The 21,781-nt window shown below is 43.7% G+C and overlaps 1 protein-coding gene across 3 annotated transcripts in view; it reads left to right on the top strand.

The window, feature by feature from the left end:
- NDP (norrin cystine knot growth factor NDP) overlaps positions 1-21,781 on the top strand; it is a 148,985-nt gene that overhangs the window by 103,356 nt on the left and 23,848 nt on the right. The window lies entirely within an intron of this gene.

Here is a 21,781-nt window from a genome sequence, read left to right as displayed (position 1 = left end):
TGGAATAGATAACACTTGTCAACAAAATTGGCAGGTAGGCTCAACGGCACAAAGGATAAACTAGCCTAAAAGGGCTTCTTCACATGAGTGGGTATTAACATCATGTGATTTGCATCCATATGTAAACTCATCATCACTCAGGTAAGCCTGCTGCTGACAAAGCTCTAAATGATGTGATTGGGCCTACAGAATCCATCTCTTTCAATTAGAGATGTGCGCTGATCCCAGCATTTTGGTTTTGGATCTTGATTTATCTTCGTATTTTGGTTTTGCAAAATCACCCTCAAGTGTTTAAATTTTGGATTTGGATTTTTTTTTTTAAGAAATTTTGTTTTTAAAAACCGCTAAAATCATGTAATCTTTGCAATCCAAAATTCTATTTAAAATCCGAATTCCGAACCGCTGGAAAATCAGAACTGGACCCTCACAAATTGTAGGAATACAGGGCATGATTCAGTGCGGGTCACAATTGCGATTGCAGCTGCAAATTCGCACAGAACGCAGCTGCTAAAATATGCTAATGCTTGCCAAAGCACAGCCAGCATAGGAGCGCCCATGAAACGCCATTCAAACGAACAGGCACATCTGCGTTTTCCTGACCACTCCCCCGTCACCACCCCTAAATGCAGACATCCTGTTACTCACTTTCGAACGATTAATTTGTGCATCCAAAATCACAATGCGATCGCTGCACACGTACAGTGCGGCTTATACGCATGTTTGTGCGCATGGTCTCAAGTCACAGTTCTAAGGATATGTGGTCTGGAGAAGCCTTCCTAGGACTTTACAAAAAAAACATATACATCTTCAGGAGCTTTTATGAATGTTTTTGTTTAGAAAACAACATTTATGGCCATGGAAAAAACATAATTTTCACCTACAGTATGTACTTATATGGGGCACAAGGGAAACAAATACCATAAAGACCTGTATAAAAAGCAGACAAGAAAACAGAGCAATGAATTTACAGCTGCAGCTATACATGTAACATCCGGTAGACACTGGGCCTTAATCAGCAGGTGTTCACCAGGAACACAGATTTCCGATAGTTGGGAATATGCGTGTACGCTGGACCCGTACTGCGCATGTGCTTGACAGTCTGCTGCCGTTAAGGGATGAGGAGGGGGTGGCAATGGCCTCCCTTTTCCAAAACTGAGGCTTGTCGCCCTGTTGGAGGGTGGGGGAGGGAGGCATCTGTGGACTTCTTTGGACATCTGTGATGGTCGGCCTATGTGACCCCATAGTTACTCAACCGGCCAAGGATCACGCAGATGGTCCGATGCTGCGTCCATGGACGCAGCTCGGATCACTAATGCATGCAGGAGGCATGACTCCTCCTGCTGCATTAACATAACAGCAAGGACGGATTTGCAAAGCTGCTTACATGAAGCTTTGCAATTCCGTCCAGTGCTGAATCACCCCCATTGTCCCTTACTGCTGGGAGAAAAGACATCTCTCCTGGATCCCATCCACAAGTGTCATTAGGGGTGTTACGTTACAGTGGGCAGGACATAATGATGCAAAGTGCATTTCCATGCCCCTTGCACTAGCCACTTGGATGATTTCCCAGAGAGGTAGTCCTAGATGCATGGCACAAACTTTAAAGTTATCTGAATGTTGAGATCCCTATTAAATGTTTTATGTTAGCTGTCATCTGAACAGTTGAAAGCACTGTACACAATTGTCTTACTGTCAGTTGGGGGAAAGGAGTAATGTCCTTGCTATATAAAGTATATAACATGTCTGAACAAAAAACATTTCATAATTAATGTAGGTCGATTGATACTAAGATGTGACCATTGATTAAAATGAAATTATAATATATTGTGGGTTAGGGCAAGTGTAGTGTTGTGAGTGGTAGCTGAGATGGCTGTGAGGGGCTTTCAGACGGCCATAGGAGAATATAACTTGTGATCTTTTTGTGGGTAAGGATCATCAATAACTAAGCACCATCCTCAATACAATGAAATATCTGGTTATAGTCAGTTCTGGTCTCATGTTCAGTATTAAAAGCCTTCGCTTTAGGCCACTGAAATAAGTCAACAAATATAAGAAGATATTATTCTTGGTGATCAAGTGATAAAAAAGTCCTGTAGAATGAGATATGAGGATCGGATTTTCAATATGGAGCTAAGCATTAAAGGTAGTAAATATGAAAGATAATAAAACATAAGATGCAAAGTAACTTACTAGAAGATCTATCTGGTATTCATCACATATGTATGGAAAACTCATGTAGTGTCAGATCTTAAGGTAATTTTGGTTGGTGTCTTAATTATGATCCATGCTGTATCCATCAATAGCTATATGAATGCTCCATAGATAGTATAGGCTTTTCTCTATTTAGGTTCAACAATTATGTAAATTACACTGCCAATTATACCTAGAGAAGATAACCATTCTGTTGTATGAGAATACAACCTTTCAGTTCAGTAGGAACCAGTAATTGGACAGAGAAAGTTAAAGACCACTATTTATGAAACTTGACAGACATTCGTAATACCATGCTTCCTAGTGATTAGATAGGATGCATTGGCGTGATCATTAGCTCAGCCCACAGCTATGTCCGTTTTGTGTAGGCGACAGATGGTTTTTAACTCTTTTCTCATATTTGTCAGTTGCATTAGCTCATTTGAGTAAGCTACAAGGATGGTTCAATAAGTAAGGTAACAAGACCTCTCACATGTGTAATGTTCTCTGTTTCATTCTAATTTCCTGCCAGGCCAGAGCAGATAGACCACTGCTTCCCCTCACAGCCATTAGACTGCGTCTCATATCAGTCATACTGTCACAACAGCTGTAAGATGGTGGGGCTGGCGGAAACATGGTCAAACATTGAGCTGCATAATGTGATGAAATGTCTGCATCTAAAGGGCACATCAGCAGCTGAAATTCATTGCCAACTTGTCAAGGTGTACGGTGGTAACGTTATGTCACAGAAACAGGTTTGGGTTTGGTGCACTGCCTTTGATAACGGCAGGACAGATGTTCAAGATGAACAGTGATCCGGCCAGCCAAGCACGTCCACCACAGATGACAATTTGTGCCACATTGAAGGTCTGATTCAGGAGGACATTGATGCATTCGAGTTAGTGATATTGCTGACGAACTGAACTACTCAGTGGGTGCTGTGCACAACAGGAAAAAGTGTTCACCCTGAGTACTGAAGCAACTCACAGAAGTTAACAAAACCAACAGGATGGGATTGTCTTTTGTGCACTTGACGTGGTACCATGAGAAAGTTCATTCCTGCAGCGTATTGTTACAGGCAGTGAAACGTGGTTGTATCATGTGACCTCGGAGACAAAGCACGCATCCATGACGTGGAAACACGCATTGTCCCCACCTTCAAAGTAATTCAAAACAACTCCATCAGCAATGATGACCGTGTTTTGGGACCACAGGAGCATGCTTCTTGTTGATTTCCTCACTAAGCGAGATACTGTGAATACTATCCCGCTATTGTGAAACATTGAGCCAGGTGCAGAGTGCAATTTGTTGAAAACAACCTGATGTCAGGTTGCGGCCTAGGATTGCCTGTTACTCATCTCAGTGCCGGTTTCCCCTGACCTCTCCAGCGGTCAGACGCCAGGTGTGGCGGCAAGTGAAGCGCTGAGGATTATGCCTGGAGTCTGCTAAGACATCCATGTGCTGCTCTGTAATTTGGTTCCTGCGGTTGCCGTCATGGACGCAGCCATGATAGTCTACTTCACCTGATTAGCCCTTTACCCAATGGTAGCATTGATTGCTGTCAGCTGACACTATCCTCCAATGGGCTGATACTTTAGGGTATTTAGCCGGGCTCTGGACAATAGGAAGTTGCCTGTACAACGTTGTTACTTCCAGTGAATACTTGCTGTTGCAGCGTTCCAGGTTCCAAGCTCCTTTCTTCTAGTGATATCTTTCTAGTGCTATCCACGGTGTGTGTGTACTCAGTACATCATCCGAGTACTATCTCCTAAATGTCAAACTCCTGTGCCAGTTATGCATTTGGATCCACAGTGTATGTACTCAGGCCCTGATTCAGAGCTGGATGCTCTGACAGAGCGCTCGCTCTGAATCAGGGCCGGCCCCCTTACTTTTTTGAGCGGCCACCTGGCCGCTCGCATAGCTGTGGGTGACCACCCACAGCTATAGCGAGCGGCCAAAATGATGGTCGCGATGGTCAAGACCATCGCAACCATCGGGCTTGCGACGAGACTCTTGCAGTAGGGTCTCGCTTCCGCAAGCCCTGGAGTGCTTTTGGCTCTATCAAAGCCAAAAGCACTCCCACTGACATCACTAGTGATGTCAGTGGGGCCGGCCCCAGACGGTAGGCGTTCCCATGGGAACGCCTCCGTCTGGGCAGCCACGCCCACCAAAGAGGGCGTGCTGTCAATCACCATCGACAGCACGCCCCCTTTGGTGTGAGACCCACAATGACGGCTTGGCCGTCGTTATTTGGGTCTCGCGAATGTGCACGACGGAGCCGCCTCCGTCATGCACATGCGCACTTGGGCAACATCGACCCGCTTGCGAGCGCTCAGTGCTCGCTTGCGGGTCTGAATCAGGCCCACAGTACTATCTCCCAGTATCGTTCTTCTGTGCTTTACCTGCAATTGCGTTCGTCCATTTCCCACTTGTGACGGATACCTGACCAAAGGGCCAGGACCAGGATACCTGACCAAAGGGCCAGTTTGGGTTTAAACTGCACCCAAATCCCAATTGGAGGGGTCACTGGTGAACACCTCACAGTAAGTTAGACTCTGTGTCTTTGGTCAGGTCTAGCCAACATCCGGTACTTGTGGATGAGGAAGGCATATATCCAGGCCCCTCACCTTCGGTTTCTTTCCCAACCTGGGTCCCCGACTTCCAATCTCTCAGTAGAGGATCTCCATAGCCCAAACGTGACACCTGGGTTGCTGCTAACAGGCATCATATTTCTGCACAATAACTCCAGGCCACACTCAGCAAACCGCGTATGTGAGTTGTTAAAGGCGCTACCATTGAGAGGTACTGGACCATCCTCCCTACAGCCCTGACCTGGCACCCAGTGATTTCCATCTCTTTAGACCATTGAAGAAGTACCTGGGTGGAAGGCAATTCGTAATCGACGGTGAAGTTCAGCAAGCCGTCATGTCATGCTTGACACTGATTTCTTTTATTCCGAGATAGATTGCTTGGTGTACCGTTGGAACAAATGCTCAGAAAAGTATGGGGACAATGTGGAAAAATAATCTGTACAAGACCATACTGTTGATTATACATATATGTACTAGTTGAACAAATTTACGCAATTTGAGGTCTTGATACCATATTTATTGAACCACCCTCGTAGTTTAAGTGATTCAAGTGTTAGTCTGCGTGTATAGATATAAATAGATTAACCACACAGTTAGGATTCAAACAGTAATATGCAATCACTGAACAACTCTGATGTACCTTCAAGAATTTTTTGGCTCATATTATTATTTAATCTGATATTTACTATTACCATCTGTTAACCAAGTGGATCCAAATTTTGTGCATCAAAAGTAATTTTTTTTAAATATCTTTGACACACCACAAATTGATAAAATTCAAGTTAACACATGATTCCAGATGTTGTGCATTCTCCTGCCATAAGTCAGAACCAAGAATTCTGTTTGCAATATTGACTATATAAAGCTGAGCCCATAGTGGAAGACAAACCATTAAAGGTTCATTGATGCATAAACTGTGATGTGAAATGTTTTTAGAACATATCTATTAGATTTGGCATTGAGTGTTAGCCGGAGATTTTTCTCATGGAACTGTACATTCAGTCGACCTCATCATTGATATAATAAAACAGCGGTGTATTGTATGTTAGAATGTAAATAATGACTATGGTTTAAAAGGAATGTGTTTAAAATTAGGGTTCACATATACAACGTTAATACAGTTGAAAAAGAGACAAAAGTCTATAAACATATTATAGGATGTTGCAGCATTGATTTGGCTTTCTTTAAATCTTCTGTCAAGTATATACAGTAGATTTCTCTTAATGGTTGCATTCATTACAGTAACATGAGTGTTTACTGATATGTTGTTCATTGTTGAGATTAACAGAATATCATCCTTATATAAACATGGATCAGTGCATAAACAGTCAGACTGTAAGGGAAAAAAGTAATGCTCACTTAGTTTTAGGGGTTTTATATGTAAGTTCACAATCTCTTCACTACAAGCAACTGCTGTTTGCACAACCTGGACATTCATCACTGGCCTCTGTTTGCTCACTATAAGAACTTACACTTTACTTTCTCATATTTGTGCTGGCTCTCTAGTTTCACAAACACCTCATTGATACTGTATTCTGTGCCAATTTCAGTTTATTTCTTAGAAATAATGTCTTCCTATTTTAGTTCATTGCCTAGCCTGTCATCTGTTTTCTAATACAGTTTACTTTAATATTCCATTTCTTCCGCATTAAATCTCTACTTTTCTACTGCTCAATAATAAAGTTTGGTAATTATGCAAGCACCTTTTCCTCCACTGTACTTTTACAAGCTTCTCTGCTAATCTCCTGTATTTTCTCTCACATTCATATTTTATTCTTGTATCTAGTTTTCATATTTTATTCTTGTATCTAGCCCACTATTCAACTCATCCATACCACTTCCCCTCCACTCAGTGTCTACCTAAACCTCTGCTCTGCCCCCTTCTTCCACCTTTATAATTTCCCCCTTGTCTCCTCCACCTCCTCCTTTCTTTAGCTCCCCTCCTCTGTCTGCCTTCCTCCCTCTCCTCTCCCATTACTCCACTTTCATTCTCTACTACCCCTCCTGGGTTCTACTACTCCACTGCTAATCCCTCCTCCAAACTTCCTCTCCATGTTGCTCCCCAAAACCCCACCTCCATCCACATTGTATTAAACTCCCTCCCTGCCAACCACCTACAGGTTACCTTCCCAGCACTGGTCCCCGCACAATCTCTCCACTAGATTCATCTCGGTCACCCAAATTAAACTCCCCTTCTCCTTTCAGCAACCCTGATAATCTCATTCAGAGCTCTCCCAAAAACACTGTACCTCTATCCTGTACCCTCTGGAATGCTAGATCTGTCTGTAATAAACTCGTTCCCACCCATAACCTATTCATCTCCAAAAACTTGCATCTCCTAGCCATTGCTGAAACCTGGATTTCACCCTCTGGCACCACTTCCCCTTCAGCTCTCTCCTCTGTGAGCCTCACCTTCTCTCACATCCCTCAGCCTGGGGGTCACCATGGTGGTGGTATAGGGGTCCTTCTCCCCCCTGGTTACTCCCACCAACTTTTACCCTCTGAACCCATCCCTTACTTTATCTACATTTGAGGTTCATGCCATGTGCCTCTTTCAACCAGTACACCTGAGAGTAGCTGTCATTTACCGTCCCCCTGGCCCTCCTTCCAAATTCCTTGACAACTTTGCTTCCTGACTCCCTCACTTTCTCTCCTCTGACCTTCCCTCTGTTATCCTAGGTGACTTCAATATTCCAAATGATATCCCCACAGAAGCCTTTGCTTCCAAACTCCTTACCCTCATGTCTTCATTTGGCCTCTCCCAATGGACATCCTCACCCTCCCATGTGAGTGGGCATTCGCTTGACCTGGTCTTCACTCACCGTTGTGATATTTCTGATTACTCCAAATCCCCATTCCCCCTCTCTGACCATCACCTTCTCTCTTTTAACCTATCCCTCTGTCCTTACCTTCCTCTACCTCCTAAGGCCACCATTACTAAGCATAACATTGAGGCTATTGACACCATTTCTTTTTCTTCCCAGCTTCACTCACTTCTCTCCCCTACCCTGTCTCTCTCCTGCCTTGAACAAGCCACTTCCCTATACAATGTCTCCCTTACTTCTGCTCTGGACTCAGGACCTGATTCAGAGCCGCTCGCAAAAAGCGAGCTCTCGCTCTGAATCAGGGCGTGTGCTTTTTTTTTTTGTTGCAGCCTCTTGACCGCTTGCATAACTGTGGGTTACCACCCACAGCTTATGCGAGCGGCCATGATGATGGTCGCGATGGTCAAGACCATCGCGACCATCGGGCTTGCGACGACACCCATGTGGTAGGGTCTTGTTGCCGCAAGCCCCAGTGGACTTCCTGCACTATTAGAGCAGGAAGTCCACCTACTGACATCACTAGTGATGTCAGTAGGGCTGCCCACAAATGGCAGGCGTTCGCATGGGAACATCAACAGCCTCCCCTTTTGTAGTGAGTCCCGGAGCGAGTGCTTTTTGCACTCGCTCATGCCACGCGTGCGCACTGGGCCACCATCGACCCACTTGCGAGCGCATAGCGCTTGCGAGTGGGTCTGAATCAGGCCCTCTGTTTCTCCGGCGATCACTATTCACCCTCGCAGATCCACACCTCAACCCTGACATTCCAAATGCACCAGATACCTGCAAAAGTGTTCACGAACTGCCAAGCGACAGTGGAGAAGATCACGCTCTAAGGCAAATTTTCTTCATTTCAAATATATGCTCTCATCCTACATTGCTGCCCTTTCCCTCTCTAAACAGTAATATTTCAAGAATCTCATCTCCTCTCAGTCCTCAAATCCCCAGTGTCTCTTCAACTCCCTCCTCCGCCCACCCCCTCCTCGCCTCCCCTCCTCGCTCTCTGCCCTTGACCTTGCTACCTACATTACATCTAAAATTTACTCCATATGTCAGGACATCATATCCCATCAGGCCCCAAGCTCTCCACCTCCTCCTTTCCCAGATCACCCCTCCCCATCCATTTTACAGACTCTGACATCCTTCTCCCCTGTATCTGGAGAGGAAGTCATGTCCCTCATCCAGCACCCCCCCTTCTTGACCCCATCCCTTCACGTCTCCTCCGCTTCCTCTCTCCTGCCTGCTCCCATCTTTCCCACTTCCTTAATCTCTCCCTATCATCAGGCACTTCTGCATTCAAACATGCCCTTGTCTCCCCCATTCTTGAAAAAACTACCCTTGATCCTAACATTCTATCCAATTACCATTCCATCTCTCTGCTCCCTTTTGCTTCCAAGCTCTTTGAGCGTGTTGTTTACAACTGCCTTACCACCTTTCTTTCCTCCCACTCCCTCCTTGACCCTTTTCAGTCAGGCTTCTGTTCTCTCCACTCCACTCGACTGAAACTGCCCTCACAAAAGTCAGCAACAACCTCCTTGCTGCTAAATCCAAGGACCACTACTGATCATTCTCCTTGACCTCTCTGCTGCTTTTGACACTGTGGACCACCCTCTCTTTCTGCAAATCCTTCACTCCCTTGGTCTATGTGACACTGCTGTCTCCTGGCTATCCTCCTACCTCTCTGACCGATCCTTCTCTGTCTCCTCTCACGACTTCTCTTCCCCCCCACAGCCTCTTACATAGAAACATAGAATTTGACGGCAGATAAGAACCACTTGTCCCATCTAGTCTGCCCCATTTTAAACATATTGTTACCTCAACCTTTATTGATGCTTACTTCTTCTGAAGGATATACTTATGTCTGTCCCATGCATGTTTAAATTGCTCTACTGTCTTAGCCTCTACCACCTCTGATGGGAGGCTATTCCACTTGTCCACTACCCTTTCTGTGAAGTAATTTTTCTTCAAATTTCCCCTGAACCTACCTCCCTCCAGTTTCAGAACATGTCCTCTTGTTCTAATACTTCTCTTTCTGTGAAGAATGTCTCCTTCCTTTACCTTGTTAAAATCCTTTATATATTTGAACGTTTCTATCATGTCCCCCCTTTCCCTTCTCTGCTCCAAACTATACATATTAAGATATTTTAGTCTTTCCTGGACTAAAATATGGTGTAGACCTTGCACCATTTTAGTTGCCCTTCTTTGTACAGTTTCTAATGTATTAATAACCTTTTGGAGATATGGCCTCCAGAACTGAACACAGTGGCCCTGATTCAGAGCCGGACGCTCTGACAGAGCGCTCGCTCTGAATCAGGGCCGTCCTTCCTGATTTTAGAGCAACCTCCTGGCCGCTCGCATAGCTGTGGGTGACCACCCACAGCAATAGCGAGCGGCCAAAAAGATGGTCGCGATGGTCAAGACCATCGCGACCATCGGGCTTGCGACGAGACCCTTGTGGTAGGGTCTCGTTTGCCGCAAGCCCTGGAGTGCTTTTGGCTCTATCAGATGTCAGTGGGGCCTTCTCCAGACGGTAGGCGTTCCAATGGGAACGCCTCCGTCTGGCCAGCCACGCCCACCAAAGGGGGCGTGCTGTCACTCACCATCGACAGCACGCCCCCTTTGTAGCGAGACCCATAGCGACGGCTTGCCCATCGCTATCCGCCTCTCGCACATGCGCACGACGGAGCCGGGTCCGTCGTGCGCATGCGCACTGGCCCAACATCGACCCGCTTGCGAGCACTCAGCGCTCGCGAGCGGGTCTGAATCAGGCCCAGTATTCGAGATGAGGATGTACCAATGATCTATACAATGGTAATATCACTTCTTTCTTTCTGCTACTGATTCCTCTCCCTATGCAACCAAGCATCTGACTTGCCTTCCTCATTGCTTTGTTACACTGTTTGCTTGCCTTTAAGTCACCTGAACTAAGTGACTCCTAGATCCCTTTCCTTTTCAGTAGTTTCCAGTATAGTGCCGTTAATACTATATTTAGGCTTTGAATTTTTGAGACCCAAGTGCATGATCTTGCATTTTTTGGCATTAAACTGTAGTTGCCACGTTCTTGACCATTTCTCTAGTGTACCTAGATCAGTGATTCCCAACCTTGGTCCTCAAGGCACACTAACAGTCCTGGTTTTAGTGACATCCATGCTTAAGCACAGATGGTTAAATCAAAATAACTAAGGTACTAATTAAGTCACCTGTGCTATCCTTAAAACCTGGACTGTTAGTGTCTCTTGAGGGCCGTGGTTGGAAACCCCTGACCTAGATCATCAATCATTTGTTTTACCTCTCCTGGTGTGTCTACCCTGTTGCATACTTTTGTGTCATCTGCAAAAAGACATAGCCTCCCCTCCTTGCTCTCTGCCCTTGACTTTGCTACCTACTTTACATCTAAAATTAACTCCATACATCAGGACATCATATCCCACCAGTCCCCCTGCTATCCACCTCTCTTCCCAGATCACCCCTCTCCTTACATTTTACCAACTCTAACTTTCTTCTCCCCTGTATCTGGAGAGGAAGTCATGTCCCTCATCCAGTCCTCCCCCCCCCTTCCACCTCCCCCTTGACCCTATCCCTTCACGTCAATAATTGCAAAACAGGGAAATCTTGGAGCTCCCGGGGGGGGGGGGGGGCACAAACTGAGCACTTATAGCATGTCGGAGCTGGAGGGAGCTATAAAAATAATGTTGTTGGAATGACTTCGATATCTCAGAATTGTACAACTGCTCCAGAGACTCCACCCCCCACTTTCCCCAGGTTACACTGACCTGAAGGGAGGCAAGCTCATCAAGTCCACGAGTACGGGATAAGGGGGTGTCAGGATCCCATCACTGTCCCTGCAAAATCTGTGAAACCAACCTCCGAATTAGGACTGCTTGCCATACTATTGAAGCTCCCACCCCCCTCACCCTACCACTCAGCAGCATTTGAAGTGGTGTGTGCGCCGGGGACACTTGAAGACTAGGTAAAGCACCTGCACTCGAATCCTGCAGCCATGACCACAAATGTGCCAATTGCGATGCATATTAATACAACTTAAAATGAGGTAGTGCAAGTTCCCCAGGAATCACGAGACCTTGTAAGTGTATCCAACTGAATGCGAGCTCTACGATGACCCCAAATCAAAGAGGATATCAAACCATCTATTTGCCAAAATATCTTTTGCGGAATATATATTGGATTGCTGAACTACATAAAGAAGTTTTGGTTGTAGAGCCATTTTAATAAGATTCACTCATCCAGTAAGTGTTAATGGTCGTTTTCTTCAAACTGTTACCCGGGACCGTAAATAAACTATCTGTGGTTTAACATTTAATGACACATAGCTATGAGGGTCATTAGTTATCCACACCCCTAAATATTTAAATGAGTCCACCCATCTCAGCCGGAGAGGTATACGTGGATTAAGAGGACATGCACCTCTAAGAGTAAGTATACAGGATTTATCCCAATTAATTATCAAACCCGAGTCTTTGCCAAAAGAATTAATAATTTCAAGAGCACAGGGCATAGAAGTGTCATACTTGGAAACAAAAAGCAGATTGTCATTGGCATAAAGTACTATTTTATCAGTTCTAGCCCCAGCTGGAATCCCTGAACTACAAGACTAGCCCTGATCAAACAAGCCAAAGGCTCTATAGCCAAGGCAAAGAGGACAGGTGATAGGGTGCACCCTTGACGTGTACCCCTCAAGAGGGGGAACGAAGATGAAGTATAACCGTTCACCGATACCCTAGCCACAGGCACTGAGTAAAGCAATTTAACCCATTTAATAAATCCAGAGACTATCCCAAAACAGTCCATAGTCTCCCACAAAAATAACCATTCCACGGAGTCAAACACCCTGGCAGCGTCTAATGAAACAATAATAGAGGAGGAAGGATCTTCATGAGAGACCTGTAGCTGTGTAAAGAGGCGCCGAAGATTAACTGATGTTGACTTGCCTGGCATAAATCCAGTCTGATCCGGGTGAATCAACTGGGTTATCACCTGGCCTAGCTTATTGGCCAAAACTTTAGCAAGTATTTTAATATCTGTAGGAAGAAGAGATATGGGCCGGTATGAATCCATCTATTTTGGGTCTTTATCCGGTTTTGGCAAGACAATTATTAATGCCTCAGACATGGAACATGGAAGAGAGTTACGCTAATATAGTTGGTTGAAAAGCTCAAGCAAGCTGGTACATAGAATTGATTGTTTTTTATACAATTCCAGGGGGATCCCATTCAATCACGGGGCCTTTCCACCTGGAAAGGATCTTATAGCTATATCAATTTCCTCCACTGTCAGTGGGGAGTCTAGATAGGCCTTTGCCTCAGAGGACAGAGTAGGAAGATCTATGGCCCCAAGGTAGTAACGCAATTCTTGCACATTATATGTTAAATCGGGAACCATACAATTGCTGGTAGTAACGAACAAACTCCAGTGCAATGTCCGGAGCCTGGACAGAAGTTACATCACCTGGACCAGTAATCTCTACTATCATTATTGAGGGGTGATCTGCTCTTGCCAAATTGGCCAGATAACTGCCAGGTCTGTCACCTGATGCATATCTAGAATAGATATTAAATAATAATTTATATTGGGTTTTGTCTTGTAAACAGTCATTCCATACCTTTTGAATGGACAACCACACAATCCTGGATGCCTCCAGCCAATCAGCAAGATAAGTGAGTTCTAAGGATAGACATGGTGCCTCCAGCTCCAACTCCTGCTTTTTATAAGAAGACTTTAAGTCTGCAACACGCTTAATCAAAGTCCCTCTAAGAAAAGTCTTAAAGGCATCCCATATTACTAGAATCATGATTAGATTCAAAATATTCCTTCCATGCCTCCTCCAACTCAAACCCTAAACCCATACGTGTCAACCGGAATGGGTTAAGTTTCCAGAATGATTGACCACGTTGACAGCCCAGATCTAAACGAACTGTTAATGGGAAGTGATCTGAAATTCTCCTAGTTTCATATTGCACCGAGTGGACTATTGGCAGCAAATCTCGGGTGAGCAGTGCCAGGTCAATCCGAGAGAACAAGAAATGCGTATAAGAGAAACAGGAAAACTGTTTCGTAAGTGGATACCTCATCCTCCAGGCATCATCCAAGCCCAGCTCAGCCACATAAGCCGAAAACCGGTTACCCCTTATTGAATTACTAGCTTGGGATGCACACTGTCTATCCATTACCTGGTCCAAAACATTATTGAAATCCCCAACATAAATTACAGATGTTCCCGGTGATAAAGCCATAAATTCAGCTACCTTCTTTAATTCGTCATGGGAATATGGAGGTGGTATGTATACTGCCAGCAGAAGAAGTAACACATTATTAATCCTGCATTTCAGGAACACATATCTACCCCCTGGATCACTTTGCATCATCTCCAATGTAAAAGGGACAGATTTGCGAAGGAGGATAGAAACTCCTCTAGAAGCGGACGTGTGTGATGCATGGTAAGCCGAGCCCACCCATGGCTTTTTAAGGGAGAGCAACTTTCCACCCACCAGGTGCCTTTCCATGAGACAAAATATATCCGATCCATATTTTTTAGGCTGCCGCAGAACCAAAGAGTGCTTGACCTTGTCATTAAGACCTCTCAGATTCCAAGTAAGGATATTAATGTTAGCCGATGTTATAACTTAACAGTAGAAAATAACAAATGTCCCCCCGGTGCACATGACCAGAACATCAGCATAAAACCTCTGGTTGTGTGCATACCCATCATATATACCAGACATATTACTGCACAATAAAAAGGAGACCATATACCACATATTGGAAACAATAAAAAAAAATACATTAACAAAAAAAAACACTTAATCCCTTCCCCATCTCTTTCCCCCACCCTGTATACCTACCCCCAACTTCGGCAGACCCACTTCCCTGGTCATCCACAGATGGAGGCTGCGGGGTTAATTAGCGGGAATAACGCTCTAACTTTGCTGCTGCAGCATGGTACGTTTATCCCATGTTAAACAGACAGTAAAATGTAGTAAAATAAAGTATATTATCAGTGAGGGTTGCTGCAAGAAGGAGCAAGTTGAGGATTCTATAAGTGTCCTGGCAGGCAAGATGGCAGCTCTCAATACAGAAGATACAGTGCTAGGAAGTTAGTGTGTTGTAGTAAAATATAATAGTATTACTGAAGACTGCAGCAAAGGGCTCCAGGGAGAAGCAGGCTTAGGATGCTATTCGTGTCCTGGCAGCAAAATCAAAGTCAAAGCCCTCAGCTCAAGAGGCACAGTGCTAGACAGGCAGTGTAATATAGTAAAATATAATAATATTACTGAGAGATGCAATAGGGTTCCAGGAAGGTGCAGGCTGATGATTCCATAAGTGCACTGGCAAGCAATATCAAAGCTCTCAGCTCAAGAGGCACAAAGCTAGGCAGGCAGTGTGGTATAGTAAAATATAATATTATTACTGAGGGCTGCAACAGGGCGCCAGGAAGGCGCAGGCTGACAACTCTAAGAGTATCCTTGCATCGAAATGACGGCTTCCAGCTCAGGAGGCACCCTGGAGGAGGATAAACAGGCAGCCAGCAGACCAGGTCACGTTAGTCGGGAGAGACCCCAGTTTCCGGGCAGAGGCAGCGACTGTAGACAGGAGGCAGAGTGTGCCAATGTGCAGCCACACAGATTCACTGACTCACGGAGCCGGCTGGTGTCCCACGTGGTGCCCCGCCGGTGAAACCACCCTAGAGAGAGCCAGACAAGCCCCAGAACTCCCCCAAATCGCTGGTCATTGAGGACTCCTATCCCTCCAGTAGCAGGTGAGTAAAGCTTCATCCCAGGGAAGAGACACACGAGATCTTGCAGGATAAAAACACTGGAGAGCTCACAGATGTGTGTGCTACTCCATAGACGTTGCGGCCACGCCCCCCGTCCTTTGCGATTTTAATTGCATTTCTAATTACATACCGAAGTGATTAACACCAGAATGTACCCGATACGGATGCGATGCTTAGTACATTCTGCCCTGTGTCATATCCATATGGAAACTCCAAGCTAAAATCAGGTGCTATTGACATAACAGTAGACAAGTGACGTTACAGCAGAGATAAAAAAACAACTTTTATAGTTATTTGACACCAAAACAGCTCTACTCATGCGCTATTTTTGCTATATAAATTACCTTACTTAGCTTTTAAACTGGTATCCACTTGAGATGGAAGTGTCTATTATTTGCTCTGCAGAGGCAGCCAGATAAAACTTACTTTTTTCACAATAAGTGTGTCATTTTTCATTTTACCTTCATATCTTTTATCATTGAAGTTGAAAATTAAATAGAGCATACAAAAGAAGTTATCATTACACCGTAGTGTAAGGCATTTTCTATAATAGAAGACCTATAAGCTCTCTACAGTATATGGAAATACACCTTAATAAATATCTTAATCATGTTTGTTAGTTATACTGCTAGTGGGCTTGGGAAAAAAAAGACGTAAGACAGATAATAATTTTCTTATTGCTTTATTAAAATATATACAGTAAATATTCAAATTAAAATGAATGAACTGTCTCATCAACAATAAATTTATAATTACTAACTAATACTATAGCATCTAGTGAAGTTGGCAGAATGAGGAGAATTCCTGCAGCGATTGCGGGTCTCCGTGTAGGGTGCGGGGCTTAAGCAGTGATTCTACATGAATCACGTCATTTGGCCCTGCCCCCTGTGTAAATTCTAGCCAATTGTAGCAATTTTACCACGAAGGGGCGTGGTTTAATGAATCGTCAGGCACCACCCCGTCGCCACCCTCCTGCTTCTCTTACCCGGGCTTCTCCCGGGAAGAGGTATTAAAAGGTAGGCAAGTATGCCCTATTTGTCATACAGCACAAGCAGAATATTGCACATGTAGGCTGGCCAGGTATGGTGACATGGCAATGCTTCCATCAATGCACACACGTGGACACTAAGGGGACAATTAATTTTAAAACAACAGACACAAACCTGCAGTCAGAGCGGTGTGGCACGATGTAAGATGCCATGTTGCATTCGGCAGCCCCGATATTGAGCCATTATCGTTTCAGTGTGTACCCAGCCTTAGGGATGCTGTGTGTTTGTACTTGGATACTGCACATTTGTATATGGAGTAAAGATGGTGGCACTGTACATTTGTACATGATAGTGGTACTTTGTGTTTGTACTTGGATCATATAGTTTGAGATATGTAGTTAGTACTGTGAATAATAATGAGAATTTTAACCAGTAATGATGATAATCTTAGTACTTGTGCATAAGAAGAGTTATTACTGTGTGGACTGGAAGTTATATTAGGAATTGAAATGGAATAGGTTGTGATCTACTTTCATGTGTCAATACTAACCGTGATCTACCACACCTTCCCACCATTCACAATTTGAAACAAAAGTGTGTTAAACTGAGCATTCATTAAAAATATATATTTTTTGTTTTTACATAAAAAATGACACATAGTACCCCCATGTTACATAATAATTTCACATAGTGCCCTCATATGTCATAGAAAATGCTACATAATGCCCAGTTGGACGGACCCGGCGGGGGCCAGCATCCTGCCTGTCATACCTACTGTCATGCCCCCTTTACATGCTGGTCTCAAAGCCACTCATGCCCTTATGTCTCAGCCTCAGAGCCCCATTATGTCTCGTTAAGGTTACCCTTAGAACCCCCTGTCATGCCCCCTTAGTATGCCAGCTACAGAACCCCCTATCCTGGTCCTTTGATATGTCAGTCTCAGAGTCCCATCATGCTCCCTTAAAATGCCAGCCTCAGAGCCCCCTTAAAATACAAGCCTAACAGCCCCTTTAATATGCCAGCCACAGAGTCCACTTAATGTGCCAAGCTCAGAGCCCCTTTCATATGCCAACTATAGAGCCCCTGTCATGCACCCTTAATAACAGCATAAATACCCCCTAATATACCAGCCTCAGAGCCCCCCATGATATGCCAACCTCAGAGCCTCCCTTGATATGCCAACCTAAGAGCCCCCCCTTGATATGCCAGTTTACTTGCCAGTGTATTAGTGTATTACTTCACCAGTGGTGCGTCTGCTACTGTATGTATCGCATCACCATACTTTTGTATGGTGAGTGTGATTCATAAAAGAACGGAGAGCTCAGCTTTCCATTCCCCTGCTATCACCACATTCGCCATTTCAGGATGGGGTCAGCAGTGCTGTTAGGGGAGAAGAACAGCGAAGACAGCTGTCTACCTGCCTTCTCCCTGTTGTCTCTGCCAGCAGCCAATCAGAGGTGCCCAGGGCATATGCATGACCTGGGTCATCTCCTGCTTGCTGCCCCAGTGCCCCCGCTCTCTCCCTACACCTGTCAGCGATGCAGCTATAGTCCACACACACTGCTGCAGGGCCCCTTGCTATACTCTTACACCCGCCGGAAGTACACACGGGCCTACACGCTTGCAATATATCGGCCATTCAACGGCCGATATATATAGCCCAGTATGCACCCAGCTTTAGACTTCATATACTGTAACCTCCTTTCATCCGAATGTGCATAAAAAGACTTAACAGTCTGATATGTAACAAAAGCATAGCTCCTAACTGTCCTGATTTATACATAAGTCTCAATTTTAATGGACTGTCCATCAGTTATGACTTTTCTCCTGACTGTCGGAATATTGGATAGTAGGTCCTACTCTGCACATCAGCGGATGGATTTAGGGGTTGAGAGACTGTTTATAACTCCAGAAGGCACTTCCTCAGGAAAGTGTAACACCCACAACATGATGCAACAACATCTTCAGTGTGAGGTGATCATCCTTCATCTTCAGTGTGAGGTGATCATCCTTCATCTTCAGTGTGAGGTGATCATCCTTTTGTAGGGGGTGTAGCCAAATATCGATCCAAAAACAATGAGGGCTAATTCTGAGTTGCATGCAGAATATGTTTGGAATATATATCGCACCGCCCCACTTTTAAACCTTTAATCGTCTGAGGGGTGTCCCGTGTATACACCATATAATCAACACAATCTTGAATAAACCATAATATAAATAAAGACTCAGAGACATGTATTTTGGCAGAACAAAATGTGTAATCTATTTATTGAAAACAGATAAGAATATACAAATATTGGTGGCAAAGAAAGGAAGGCCGAATCATCCCAATCCAACAATGCACTAATCAACTAACAACTTGCATTGCCGACAGATAAAGCTGAAGGTGCACCAAAACTAAAAGATCAACAGCTGCCAACAAAGGTTTCTAGCAACCTTCTAGCATGACTACCCACCTGGTCAGTTGATGACGCAGGATGGTCCAGGGAACTAACAAGTCAAAGATGGTGAGTGCACTCAAAAACAATAATAACTAAACCAAATTTGTACCAGGAGTGGTGACCTGCTGTTCTTTCCCACCAAAGCGAGGATCTGGTTACAGAACTGTCGCACCACTACCATACTTCTACTAAGAAGCAGTAACCTATAACAGATCCCTCAACTAAAAGACCCTCCTCTGTCAAATTGTCCCCATTGGACCTATACAAGTAAAAATAACAAAATTTAGTCCTGGAATGTCCAACCACACTACCACTGTTAGCCAATGAAAATGTCGTAACTGCTGTATTCAACTTTATCCTAGCTTCATCAATCGCCTTATAATCATGCACACCAGACAAGTCTAGTCAGGATTAATGACCAAATGATTATACACAAGGACAAGCTGCTAAAATGCTAGCAATATCATCAATCATGGAGCTCCTCAATTGTAAACCAGTCATCTTTCCAAGATCATTACCATCTAGAAGAATAAACAAGACCTCGGGAATACCAAAATGCTTGACAACATCCAAAAGCTTGGTCATAAATCCTGCCATATCACACCTCTCACACCAATCCACCAAACACAATCTGACCGCAAAAATAAAAGAGCACCATTGGAAGTCCTGAACCTAGCAGCCCAAAATACATATGGCCAGAAATCCACTTTTTAAGGGAATAAAACCTAACATCTAGAATTTGGGAAAGAGAAGAAAAAAACTATTAAATCCACATGAAATGAAAATGTAATGAAATTCAATTCCTAATCAAATGCCAAAATGCGAATCAAGACAAGCTGCAGTGCCAATAGAAGCAACATAAAGACACATGAGGGTCAATTAGGAATTGAGAAGAGTAACATAGGAGGGGAGAGAAAGGTTAATACAAGTAAACTCGGCAAAATGTGAAAACAAAAACTGTATTATAATTAACATTTGCCAATTAGCGAATTGAGTCCGCCAGTCCAAGCAAATATCCCCCAAGACTTCCAGTGGCAACAGGGGCAAGTATCTAGTCCCCAAGTAGTGTAGACAAAGGGAAACAAGACAACAAGGACATTACAAACAAAACCAATAAACTACAGTATAACAGTTACAAAACGATCAATGCAAAGGCCTAATGCAGCATTTATAACTGCCCAATTTCCACTGGTCCAAGGCCTTGATTTCAGAAATGGAATATCGCGCAAAAGCGGCGGACATGGCAGGGTCACAGCACTGACACTGTAATGTAGATTTCGCATGCAGATACACCCACAGGCGCACACACAATTTAGGCATGCCGCATATCATTGCAATCAGCAGAAGCTGCTTGCGTGTCCTATTTGCTGTGCATTTGAAGTCGCATGAAAAGACGCTCTGCGCTACCGAGTCACATGGCTCTTACTTGTTATTTGTAACTCGACTTGTAGCGCATGGAGGATAGATTTAATACCAAGCTTCTAATTAGACTCCTTACATCAGGTAAACCAGCACAAATGGCTAGTGGCAATAACAACAATAAATAATTGCTTATTTTATGCAGAACACGAGTAAGCGGAATAGTTCTGAACTAGATAGAACCTCTTGTGATGAGATGTGCATCATTTGCCAAGAGCCAAATATTTTTCCATGGGTAATGTAGAATTCTATGATTGCATTTATTCATCATTCAGCTGACACAGCAGCCAACACAAAGTTTGCAGAACTGGTCAAGGTGTATAACAAATTATACATAAAAACAAATCATCTATCTCCAAGGCTTGATACATCCCCACCTCAGTCTGAGTAGATACAGTAGTACCAAGACTATTGTTGTTGCTGTCTCTGAGTCTGACACTACTCCTGTCATCACCACTCTATACCATATATTATATACTATATATTGGAATAGTTGAACAGTGGAAATCTGAACATTATTCTCATTCAGACAACTTTCTTAACCAAATCTAGCCACATCTGTCTTTTGGGTTACTTTTATAGAGCCAGTGTCCTGTGTGGTATTGATTCTTTTTCCTTTGGTCCTGAGCCACTAGTAGATCATGAATATGAACAATATTCACATAATGCACTTTTTATATCAATTTCAGGCCACCTCACACTATGAAAAAAGTTTCTTTCAAATTTGCAGAGGCAAAATACAGACTAATTAGGCAATGTAGAAGCAGAATACTTTACAATCAGGCTATAAGCAGTTCATATTTTAGGGCTCACCCGGTCTGCTAAATATTTTTAAGTATGTTTAAAGTTGACTTTAACAGTATACATCCTTAAGGTTTAGATGATGTTTAGTGGTGAATTTCTCCATTTATAAGACAACTTTCATCCTTCCTGATAAGAGAAGGCAATTTATTAAACTATAGATCAAAAGCTATCACGAGCAGGGCCCTCTTTGACTTCTGTCTCATATCTGCACCTTCTTCATCAACCTCATATATACTTGTTCTACTTTTACTTTTATACATGATTTGTTTTCTATTTAGTCTCCTGAGAGCCATCTATTTGGTTGTATATATGGCTCAAGAGAAAGGGCACCGGAGCATGGTGTAAGAACAAAGGAGTGTCGGGTATCCAGGTCTATATATAATATATCTATATATAGACCAAAACTTCCTAACTAGTAGAAGCAAAATACAGAGACCTTCATTATGTAACCTGAGGCAAAGGAGTATAACTGAAAAGTGTATATTTAATTAGTAAACCATTCCCCAAGGAACTTGATAAATAAACTAATAATACTAATTGCTGCAAGAAACATGTGAATGACACGATTTCGTTAAGACCATATGGCTGCACTGTCTTCAGAGTGTGAATCCATCTTGTTTCAAGCTGTAATAAAATGTTACCTCTGTCACCCCTCTAGGATTAGGGGGAACCCATTCAATCATTTTGTATAACATAGTTGATAAAGTATGTTTAAAGTCATGGAAATGTCTCA

Source organism: Taudactylus pleione, unplaced genomic scaffold (genome assembly GCF_031769625.1).
Source record: "Taudactylus pleione unplaced genomic scaffold, aTauple2 ptg000374l, whole genome shotgun sequence".
Classification (NCBI taxonomy): Eukaryota; Metazoa; Chordata; class Amphibia; order Anura; family Myobatrachidae; genus Taudactylus; species Taudactylus pleione.
Note: the sequence above shows the minus strand (reverse complement) of the source record. Positions and strands in the feature narration are given on the sequence as shown.